The sequence below is a fragment of the Salvelinus namaycush genome, unplaced genomic scaffold (assembly GCF_016432855.1).
Source record: "Salvelinus namaycush isolate Seneca unplaced genomic scaffold, SaNama_1.0 Scaffold1099, whole genome shotgun sequence".
NCBI classification, from domain to species: domain Eukaryota; kingdom Metazoa; phylum Chordata; class Actinopteri; order Salmoniformes; family Salmonidae; genus Salvelinus; species Salvelinus namaycush.
The window spans coordinates 4,734-15,633 of NW_024057785.1; positions in this window are offsets into that span (position 1 = coordinate 4,734).

A 10,900-nucleotide genomic window follows, 5' to 3' on the forward strand; every position below is an offset into this window, starting at 1 on the left:
CTGTAGGTACTGGTATTAACCATGATATCTGACTGTTTTAACCCTGTAGGTACTGGTATTAACCATGATATCTGACTTTTTTTAACCCTGTATATTCTGGTATTAACCATGATATCTGACTGTTTTTAACCCTGTAGGTACTGGTATTAACCATGATATCTGACTGTTGTTAACCCTGTAGGTACTGGTATGATCCACAGCCTGATAATGGTGGTGTCAAACCAGTAAATGGTGAGGAGGACTGTGTTGAGATACGCACAGATCAGAGTCTTCTGAAGGCATGGAATGACTTGTCATGTGCGGAGAATCTTCACTGGATTTGTGAGAAAGTGCTTTAACATCACCATGACAACATACTGTAACACATACAGCAGCCTACAGTGCACAGAACTCACTCTCTCTCCCTCTCTCTCTCTCCCTCTCAAACCCACACACACAAGCACACTCATGTTTATTTGTTTGTATTAGTATATTAATAAAAGTCCAACTTATTTCCTGATTGTTGCTTCCTGTGTCCCAGTAGTTATGTTTCACAAATTATCAGACACAACATCAAGTTAGCACAGTAGACTCAACAGAATAAATGTAATTTTGCTGTTATAATACCAAACCACACACTCACACTCGTTTCCATGTTTGTATGAGCATATTAATACAATTCCTACTTATTTCCTGATTGTAACTTCCTGTCTACCAATAGGCTAGTTATGTTCCACAAAACATGGTGGAAGTGCGATGATACGAAACCGAGGTAATGGCGCTGAGTACAAACCTTTGTCTGCTGCGTACAAGCCAAGTCAATTTAAAAACAAATCTATTTGTTCTCTTGAGGATCTTGGATCCCATCATTCTGCTAGCTCTGTTTAGAAACTCAAGGTGGAGTCGGTCGCCAGTAATGTTTGCTCTGAAATGAAGCCTAGCCAGGATGAAATGCCTGCAGCGGCAGCTATAGTAGAGACTTCCAGCCTTGGCCCTGATCATACCAGAGATGATTTTGGACGGGTAGGGGTGAGATTTTGGGAAAAAGTGGATCCCTACTCTTTGGCCGACCCATATGTTGTGTCAAGCTGGGCTTAGAACAAATTTGTCACATGTTCGAGAAGTGTAATTATTTAGATTGTGTGCATCCAGAGGCAGAGGGTGCTCCACATCACACATCTCAGGGCTCGACCTGTGGTGTGCTTTGCTCTGCGGAGCAGGGTGCCTCTCAAAGGAGTGATCAGTGGAGTGGCGTTGAGTGTAGATCTGAAAAACAATATTTCTGGTGTTTTTTACGTCCTCGGTTGGTGAGAAGTAGACCCGGTGACTGAGACTGAGAATACCCAGAATGTCTTGTTGAGCTTGAATAGAGAGTTCTTACCTGTCAGGTTAGGTTATGTCAGCTATTTTGGGGTTTTGCAGAAGGTTTCCTATGCTGCGGCAGTGAGGAAAGTAGATGATAGCCTAAGGGTGAGTGATTCGACTGGGAACCCCCACTGAGTAGGACTGAAGACAGAGATCCAGAGAAGATATGTTTTAGATTTCTTGCATTTATTGTCATGTTCATTAATTGTACAGCGCTGATGGAGCGGAAATCCCAGAAGATACTGTGTGGTAGCGGCAGCAGTGTGAGGGATTTTAGTGCAGAAGATCTACAGGGGATTTTGAGAGAAGGGGTTCCATCCTCCCAGGTCGACGGCCTGATGTAGCATATGATTGGGCCAAAGTAGAGGGATGGTGTGGTGGGTGTGTTGGGGATAGTGTTGTATACAGGTGTAGGATCTGATAGGGCCAAGTAGAAGGATGGGGCGATGGGTGTGTTGGGGATAGTGCTGTGTACAGGTGTAGGATCTGATAGGGCCAAGTAGTGGGATGGGGCGGTGGGTGTGTTGGGGATAGTACTGTACACAGGTGTAGGATCTGATAGGGCCAAGTAGAGGGATGGGGTGGTGGGTGTGTTGTGGATAGTGCTGTACACAGGTGTAGGATCTTAATTTGATCCCCCTTTTTCACAATAACTTTTCTGCAATGCATTTAGCATGTAGTTTAGTATTGGTAGTCTAGTATTGGCATGTACTCTAATACTATTCTAATACTTCTATGTATTTCAATCCAGGTCGGACTCATATCCTACTTTCTCTTCTGCACTGCAGGTGAAGCAGGAAGAGATACATTTTCCTTGATGGGCCTTGAAGGAATGAAAGTGTTTTGGCGCCACCTGCTGACATTTTAAAGTAATGATCCCTCTGCAAAGAGGTGATTTTATGAAGAAACAGGTTCTCTCTCTGTCGCCCTCTACAGCCAGTCTGTGTCATGGTAACGCTGCACCCTGTACCACTAAGGTGACTCTTTTGTCAGAGGAAAAATCATTGTTACTCTCATCAGAACCCCTGTCACCGGTTGTCCTTTATTCCTCATGTCTCTCTCTTTCTCTCTCTCTCTTACTGTCTCTCCCTCCATCCATCCTGACCAGCAAAAACTCCAGGCCCCCATTATTATAATGACAGCACAGAGTTCTTCTGGTCAGGTGGTCAGCAAGTTGAACTCCTGGTCCACTGCTGCAAATACTTTTTTCTCCCAAACAGACAGACATTGATGTATCTATTTTTATTATACTATATGACCAATTATAACGCGTAACACTACAGACCCCGGTGTTGTAACACTACAGACCCTGGTGTTGTAACACTACAGACCCTGGTGTTGTAACACTACAGACCCTGGTGTTGTAACACTAACAGACCCTGGTGTTGTAACACTAACAGACCCTGGTGTTGTAACACTAACAGACCCCTTTTGATGTAACACTAACAGACCCCTGTGTTGTAACACTACAGACCCCAGTGTTGTAACACTAACAGACCCCGGTGTTGTAACACTAACAGACCCTGGTGTTGTAACACTACAGACCCTGGTGTTGTAACACTACAGACCCTGGTGTTGTAACACTACAGACCCCGGTGTTGTAACACTACAGACCCTGGTGTTGTAACACTAACAGACCCTGGTGTTGTAACACTAACAGACCCTGGTGTTGTAACACTAACAGACCCTGGTGTTGTAACACTACAGACCCCGGTGTTGTAACACTACAGACCCCGGTGTTGTAACACTACAGACCCTGGTGTTGTAACACTACACACCCTAGTGTTGTACCACTACAGACCCCGGTGTTGTAACACTACAGACCCCGGTGTTGTAACACTACCGACCCTGGTGTTGTAACACTACAGACCCTGGTGTTGTAACACTACAGACCCTGGTGTTGTAACACTACAGACCTCGGTGTTGTAACACAAACAGACCCCGGTGTTGTAGCACTACAGACCCTGGTGTTGTAACACTACAACCTCTGTGTTTTAACACTATAGACCCTGGTGTTGTAACACTAACAGACCCCGGTGTTGTAACACTAACAGACCCTGGTGTTGTAACACTACAGACCCTGGTGTTGTAACACTACACACCCCGGTGTTGTAACACTACACACCCCGGTGTTGTAACACTACAGACCCTGGTGTTGTAACACTACAGACCCCGGTGTTGTAACACTAACAGACCTCGGTGTTGTAACATTAACAGACCCCGGTGTTGTAACACTACTGACCCCGGTGTTGTAACACTACAGACCCCGGTGTTGTAACACTAACAGACCTCGGTGTTGTAACATTAACAGACCCCGGTGTTGTAACACTACAGACCCTGGTGTTGTAACACTACACACCCCGGTGTTGTAACATTAACAGACCCCGGTGTTGTAACACTACAACCCCAGTGTTGTAACACTAACAGACCCTGGTGTTGTAACACTACAGACCCTGGTGTTGTAACACTACAGACCCCGGTGTTGTAACACTGCAGACCCTGGTGTTGTAACACTACAAACCCTGGTGTTGTAACTCTACAGACCCCAGTGTTGTAACACTAACAGACCCCGGTGTTGTAACCCTAACAGACCCTGGTGTTGTAACACTAACAGACCCCGGTGTTATAACACTACAGAACCCGGTGTTGTAACACTACACACCCCGGTGTTGTAACACTAACAGACCCTGGTGTTGTAACACTACAGACCCCGGTGTTGTAACACTACAGACCCTGGTGTTGTAACACTACAGACCCCGGTGTTGTAACACTACAGACCCTGGTGTTGTAACACTAACAGACCCTGGTGTTGTAACACTACAGACCCCGGTGTTGTAACACTACAGACCCTGGTGTTGTAACACTACAGACCCTGGTGTTGTAACACTACAGACCCTGGTGTTGTAACACGACAGACCCTGGTGTTGTAACACTAACAGACCCTGGTGTTGTAACACTACAGACCCTGGTGTTTTAACACTAACAGACCCTGGTGTTGTAACACTACAGACCCTGGTGTTGTAACACTAACAGACCCTGGTGTTTTAACACTACAGACCCTGGTGTTGTAACACTACAGACCCTGGTGTTGTAACACTACAGACCCTGGTGTTGTAACACTACAACCTCTGTGTTTTAACACTACAGACCCTGGTGTTGTAACACTACAGACCCCGGTGTTGTAACACTACAGACCCTGGTGTTGTAACACTACAGACCCTGGTGTTGTAACACTAACAGACCCTGGTGTTGTAACACTACAGACCCTGGTGTTGTAACACTACAGACCCTGGTGTTGTAACACTACAGACCCTGGTTTATCCATCTGAGCTATTGGAAACTCCGTCTGTCCCTCTCTAGTGTCTTGCTAAGTTTTCCTGACCTGTCCGCTTCCTGTGTGGGTTGGAATGCAGATCCGTTTCCTGAGAAAGAAAGAAGAAAGAAAGAAAGAAAGAAAGAAAGAAAGAAAGAAGAAAGAAAGAAAGAAAGAAAGAAGAAAGAAAGAAAGAAAGAAGAAAGAAAGAAAGAAAGAAAGAAAGAAAGAAAGAAAGAAAGAAAGAAGGTAAACCAGGACCAGGAGACCTCAAGGCTTGAGAAACATTTATCTGAGTTCATCTTATCCACTTTCCCCCTCTTGCCATGAACTAGGGCACAATCAGACACTTATACCTGTTGAACATGCTTCAGTGAAGGGCTAGAATTCCTCTCATAGTCTCACAGCCCAAAGTATTTAGATGTATGTTCTATCGTTGGAAAGCTGAACAGGCACAATTCAAGAGTGGAACTATTCATACCATTCTATACAATCTAGCTCTGTGTCTAAAGTGAGGTGAGTGGGGGCACCTGTTTTATTATTGACAGAAGTGGGGGCACATGTAGACTGCGGTCCAGTGGAGGCTGCTGAGGGGAGGGCGGCTCATAATAATGTTTGGAATGGTATTCATATCAACCGTATGGAAACCACGTCGTTGATGTGTTTGATACCATTCCAATGACTCCATTCCAGCCATTATTATCATCCGTCCTCCCCTCAGCAGCCTTCCAGCCTCCACTGCTGCACACACACACAATATTGTACAGTCACACTCACACAAACACACACACACATACACTCTCCCCTTCATGCATCCTACTGCTGTAGAGGTATGTGTGGAATACCCTCAAAAACATCTGACAAGCGAAGATGAGTGCATCATCGTCCCATCCAACGTGTATACCATCAGCCAGCTGCCTCCGTCACAAGCAACATGCAGCCTGCAGCCCCTCCCCTCTCCCCCTGACTCTCTGTCTCCAGTATGTCCTGCTGATGCTGCTGTGGCAACCGTATCCAAGGAAAACAGTCATTTCCTGGCCGTCTGCTGGAGGCGACCAATGCCAGCACAGACGGTGTCCAGCTTCAGTGTTGTTTCATCAGGGAGCTCTCGTCATCACCAAGTCCCAGACTCTGGCCCCAGACACTCCAGCCAATAAACTACAGGAGGAGACAACAGGGCGTGTTCACTAGGAACCAAACAGAGCCAAACAATACGAAACAGAACCAACGGGGAGGGACCCAGATAAATTAGTCCAATAGAAAATCTTGTTTTCGTTGCAAAACTTTTTCCGTTTGGAATAAACTATTTCCGTTGCAAAACGTTTTGGACTAATGTTTACGGATTCTTACGGATTCGTCGACATCCATTGCGACATGCTGCTACAAAACGTACTGAATGGGATGCTTCAGCAGAAAGCCCTGAAAGTACTGTAAGCCAAGAAGGGCTTCCAGGACAGCTTTTATCAAAGTGACTTCCAGGACAGTGAATGCATAGACCTTTAACCCTGTCAGTCCCATGCCAGAATCTGTGTACAACCCTCATGTTTAGTGTTTCACCATTTCATTTTCAGAGGAGACACTTTTATTCAAAGCGTTTTACCTGACAGTGAATGCATAGACTTTTAAGTGCATTTCATCCCTGCGGGAGTCAAACCCACAGCCCTGCAGATGCTGAGCCACACAGGACATAATACTGTAATGTGTAACAGACCATGTAACCCACAACCCCTCAAAGCACCCTTTCAACCCTTCACTGTACATTGTCTCTTTCGGACGGGCCTCTATAAACCCAGTTTGTCTCCTGCATGTGTAACTCTGCTTTTGGTTCTGAGACTGAGACAGGGTGTTCTTTGTGAATCAGTTGACCTTTGAAAACAAACAGTCCGTCCGTCTCCAGAGATGGAGTCCAGGGTTGGATGCCAATGAAGTCAAATATTGCCAATAACTGTGTGTGTTTGTCTGTGTGTGTGTGTGTGTGTGTGTGTGTGTGTGTGTGTGTGTGTGTGTGTGTGTGTGTGTGTGTGTGTGTGTGTGTGTGTGTGTGTGTGTGTGTGTGTGTGTGTGTGTGTGTGTGTGTGTGTGTGTGTGTGTGTGTGTGTGTGTGTGTAGACTGCTCTACAGTTCATATTCACATGTGTATCAGTGTATGTTGTGTAACAGAGTTTGTCCCTACATGGCTGATTTAGGATGCAATCTGACGTTCACGACCACACTAATGTATCCACTGAGCAACGTCATAACCACTAGCCTATAAACCCTGCTTAAGTTGGTCTAAGGGCAACAAGCTGTCTGTACATGTGTACAGTGTGTGCGTGTGCGTTCGCATGTGTGTGTGTGTGTGCATGCGTGCATGTGCGTGCTTGTGTGCGCTTGTTGTGTGTGTGTGTGTGTGTGTGTGTGTGTGTGTGTGTGTGTGTGTGTGTGTGTGTGTGTGTGTGTGTGTGTGTGTGTGTGTGTGTGTGTGTGTCTGTGAGTGAGTCAGTGTGTGCAGTGTATGTCTGCACGCCACTCTCTTGCCCAGGTGCTTGTGTCTGCATGCTTCTGTGAGAGCCAGTTAACACAAATAGAGGCCAGCTGTTGCCACAAAGCTTTGTCCAAACCCATGTAGAAGACGTGCCTTGTATGCATGTTCAGCTTTCAGAACAGGACATTAACTGCATTGTGCTTAAAGAAGTGTTAAATGCAATGTCATACAATGTTGGTTAGTGTGTAAGTACAATAATAACACACTCGGATGTTAAAATACATTTTATTCGTGTCCAGCCGAACTTGTTTACGCAAGAGCACGCACACACACACACACACACACACACACACACACACACACACACACACACACACACACACACACACACACACACACACACACACACACACACACACACACACACACACACACACACACACACACACCAAAGTCCTCTCTCCAGGCCCATGCACACAAAAACAGACATCCCAGAGAGAAGATAGCATGGATTATTTCAGCCTGGAAATTATTATGCTCTGTATCACTAGTAACTCGGACTTCCTGTTTCCCACGGTTGCCGGGGGTCTGACTATCAGCCGTAACCGACGGTCAAGACCCCCTTGCATTGACTTACTCCCACACAAGCATAGATACAGTCAGTCACATTAAATACAGTACAATGCTTTTCTTGCTGTGTCACTCAAAGACACACACTTGCATGAACAGTTTCAGACATCTATGAGCTATGTGTATTATGGGAGATGCCATAGGTATTCATAGTGTGTGTTTTAAGATTTGTTGGAAAAAGTGAATGAAATGACCATGGTTTGGTTTGTTTATGTATTTTTTTTAATCTACCCTTTAATCTGAGTGTACTTACACAAGTGTAGAAAATGGCTGTTTGAGGTTGGCCTACAAAGACCACAGCGAAATGTTCTCAAAGCATTCTTTGTAAAAGTGAGAACTCGATTGGCCCAGTTTTGGTAGGGATGTGGATTTTCTTTATTTGTTCTTTTTTTGAATCACCCACATTTTCCTACGAGCGCTAGGCTAACTCTGCTTATCCTTCAGTGCTCACGATTTAGACTGGAATTTTTCCAATAATAAACTATATCAGCAAAGAATTTGAGACTGTTTCCTTTGGGCCCTCTGTGCGCCACTTAAGAAGCGGAGGGGAGACGAGTGGGGGAATATAGGAGGCATCATGAATGGGGCTTTCTTCACCCTTTCCACCCCTCCCATGTGACCTGCCCCTCCCATGTGACCTAGCGAGAGGTCACATGACTGATGATCTCAGAATGTGTCCCTCCTCATCTTTCAGGAATAAATGGGGAAAAGTTGGTCCGTAGGTAGTGACTCATCTATGATAAACACACACTCTCACACACTGTAACAAATTACACACGCACACAGTCAGACATCCAAATATGCACTCAGTCATTTCCGATGATCCTCAGATCCACTGCAACATTGCGCTGGCCTCTCCACTTCACTAACCAGCCATAACTACACGCTAGTTACCGTCACCACGCTAGTTACGTCACCACGCTAGTTACCATCACCACACTAATTACCGTCACCACGCTAGTTACCATCACCACGCTAGTTACCATCACCACGCTAGTTACGTCACCACGCTAGTTACCATCACCACGCTAGTTACGTCACCACGCTAGTTACGTCACCACAATAGTTACCATCACCACGCTAGTTACCATCACCACGCTAGTTACCGTCACCACGCTAGTTACCCTCACCACGCTAGTTACCGTCACCACGCTAGTTACGTCACTACGCTAGTTACCGTCACCACGCTAGTTACCGTCACCACGCTAGTTACCGTCACCACGCTAGTTACATCACTACGCTAGTTACTGTCACCACGCTAGTTACCGTCACCACACTAGTTACGGTCACCACGCTAGGTACCGTCACCACGCTAGGTACGTCACCACGCTAGTTACCGTCATTACTCTAGTTGCCGTCACCACGCTAGTTACATCACCACGCTAGTTACCGTCACCAGGTTAGTTACGTCACCAAGCTAGTTACCGTCACCAGGTTAGTTACGTCACCAAGCTAGTTACCGTCACCACGCTAGTTACTGTCACCACGCTAGTAACCATCACCACTCTAGTTACCATCACCACGCTAGTTACGTCACCACGCTAGTTACCATCACCACGCTAGTTACGTCACCACACTAGTTACGTCACCACAATAGTTACCATCACCACGCTAGTTACCATCACCACGCTAGTTACCGTCACCACGCTAGTTACCCTCACCACGCTAGTTACCGTCACCACGCTAGTTACGTCACTACGCTAGTTACCGTCACCACGCTAGTTACCGTCACCACGCTAGTTACCATCACCACGCTAGTTACGTCACTACGCTAGTTACTGTCACCACGCTAGTTACCGTCACCACACTAGTTACCGTCACCACGCTAGGTTTCGTCACCACGCTAGGTACGTCACCACGCTAGTTACCGTCATTACTCTAGTTGCCGTCACCACGCTAGTTACATCACCACGCTAGTTACCGTCACCAGGTTAGTTACGTCACCAAGCTAGTTACCGTCACCACGCTAGTTACTGTCACCACGCTAGTAACCATCACCACTCTAGTTCCGTCACCACGCTAGTAACCGTCACCCCACTAGTTACCGTCACCACTCTAGTTACCGTCACCACGCTAGTAACCGTCACCACGCTAGTTACCTTAACCACGCTAGTAACCGTCACCACGCTAGTTACCGTCACCACGCTAGTTACCGTCACTACACTAGTTACCGTTAACACGCTAGTTACCGTCATCACGCTAGCTCTGTGATTAGTGCTAGTTACCGTCATCACGCTAGCTCTGTGATTAGTGCTAGTTACCATCATCACGCTAGCTCTGTGATTAGTGCTAGTTACCGTCATCATGCTAGCTCTGTGATTAGTGCTAGTTACCGTCATCATGCTAGTTCTGTGATTAATGCTAGTTACCGTCATCACGCTAGTTCTGTGATTAGTGCCTGTTCCTGTGACCAGTGCACCAAGCACATGCTGTGATGACAAAGTTAACCTTGTATCCCCGACCATCTGTGTGTCTGTCATCACTATCTGGCCAAGTTGCAAAGTCAGAATCCCTGCCTAAAATCTGATTTTAAACCTTAACCCTAATCTTAACCACACTGCTAACTTTATGCCTAACCCTAAACTTAAATTAAGATAAAAAAGTATACATGTATGTTTATATAAATGTAAATTTTTACTTTGCAGCTTAGCCATGTAGTGGGAACCCTATGTGTCCCCTGAGACCCAAAATGGCGGGTCAGAAATAGGACAGCTTGAGTTTCCCACAGAGAGTTCTAAAAAACAGAGTCAAGTTCTCCCCCAGGCCCCAGAGCCTCCCCTCCTCCCATCTGGATGACCCAGAAGAGGAAGAGGGGGCACAAGGGTGGAAAATCGTTTTTTGTTGTTGTTGGTGGGGGTTTGTCCATTTTTCCCTTGTTCCATTATCTGTTTTTGCTATAGCAACTGCTACCCTCAGGTCCATACTTCTAAAACCCAACAGAAAACAATCATAGATGTTATCATCAAGAACCAAGAGGCTGTGAATGGAAATGGTGGAATTGGAATGACAGGTAAGTTAGCCAGGTGAGACTGTAAGAGTCACATTTCCTATGGTCGGTCTTTTCATTCTGATGGTTTGAAGCACACAGACCATATCTCCTGGTTGTAAGTCAGTCTAGATTGGGCCTGTGAGACCCTTACAGAGGGTGG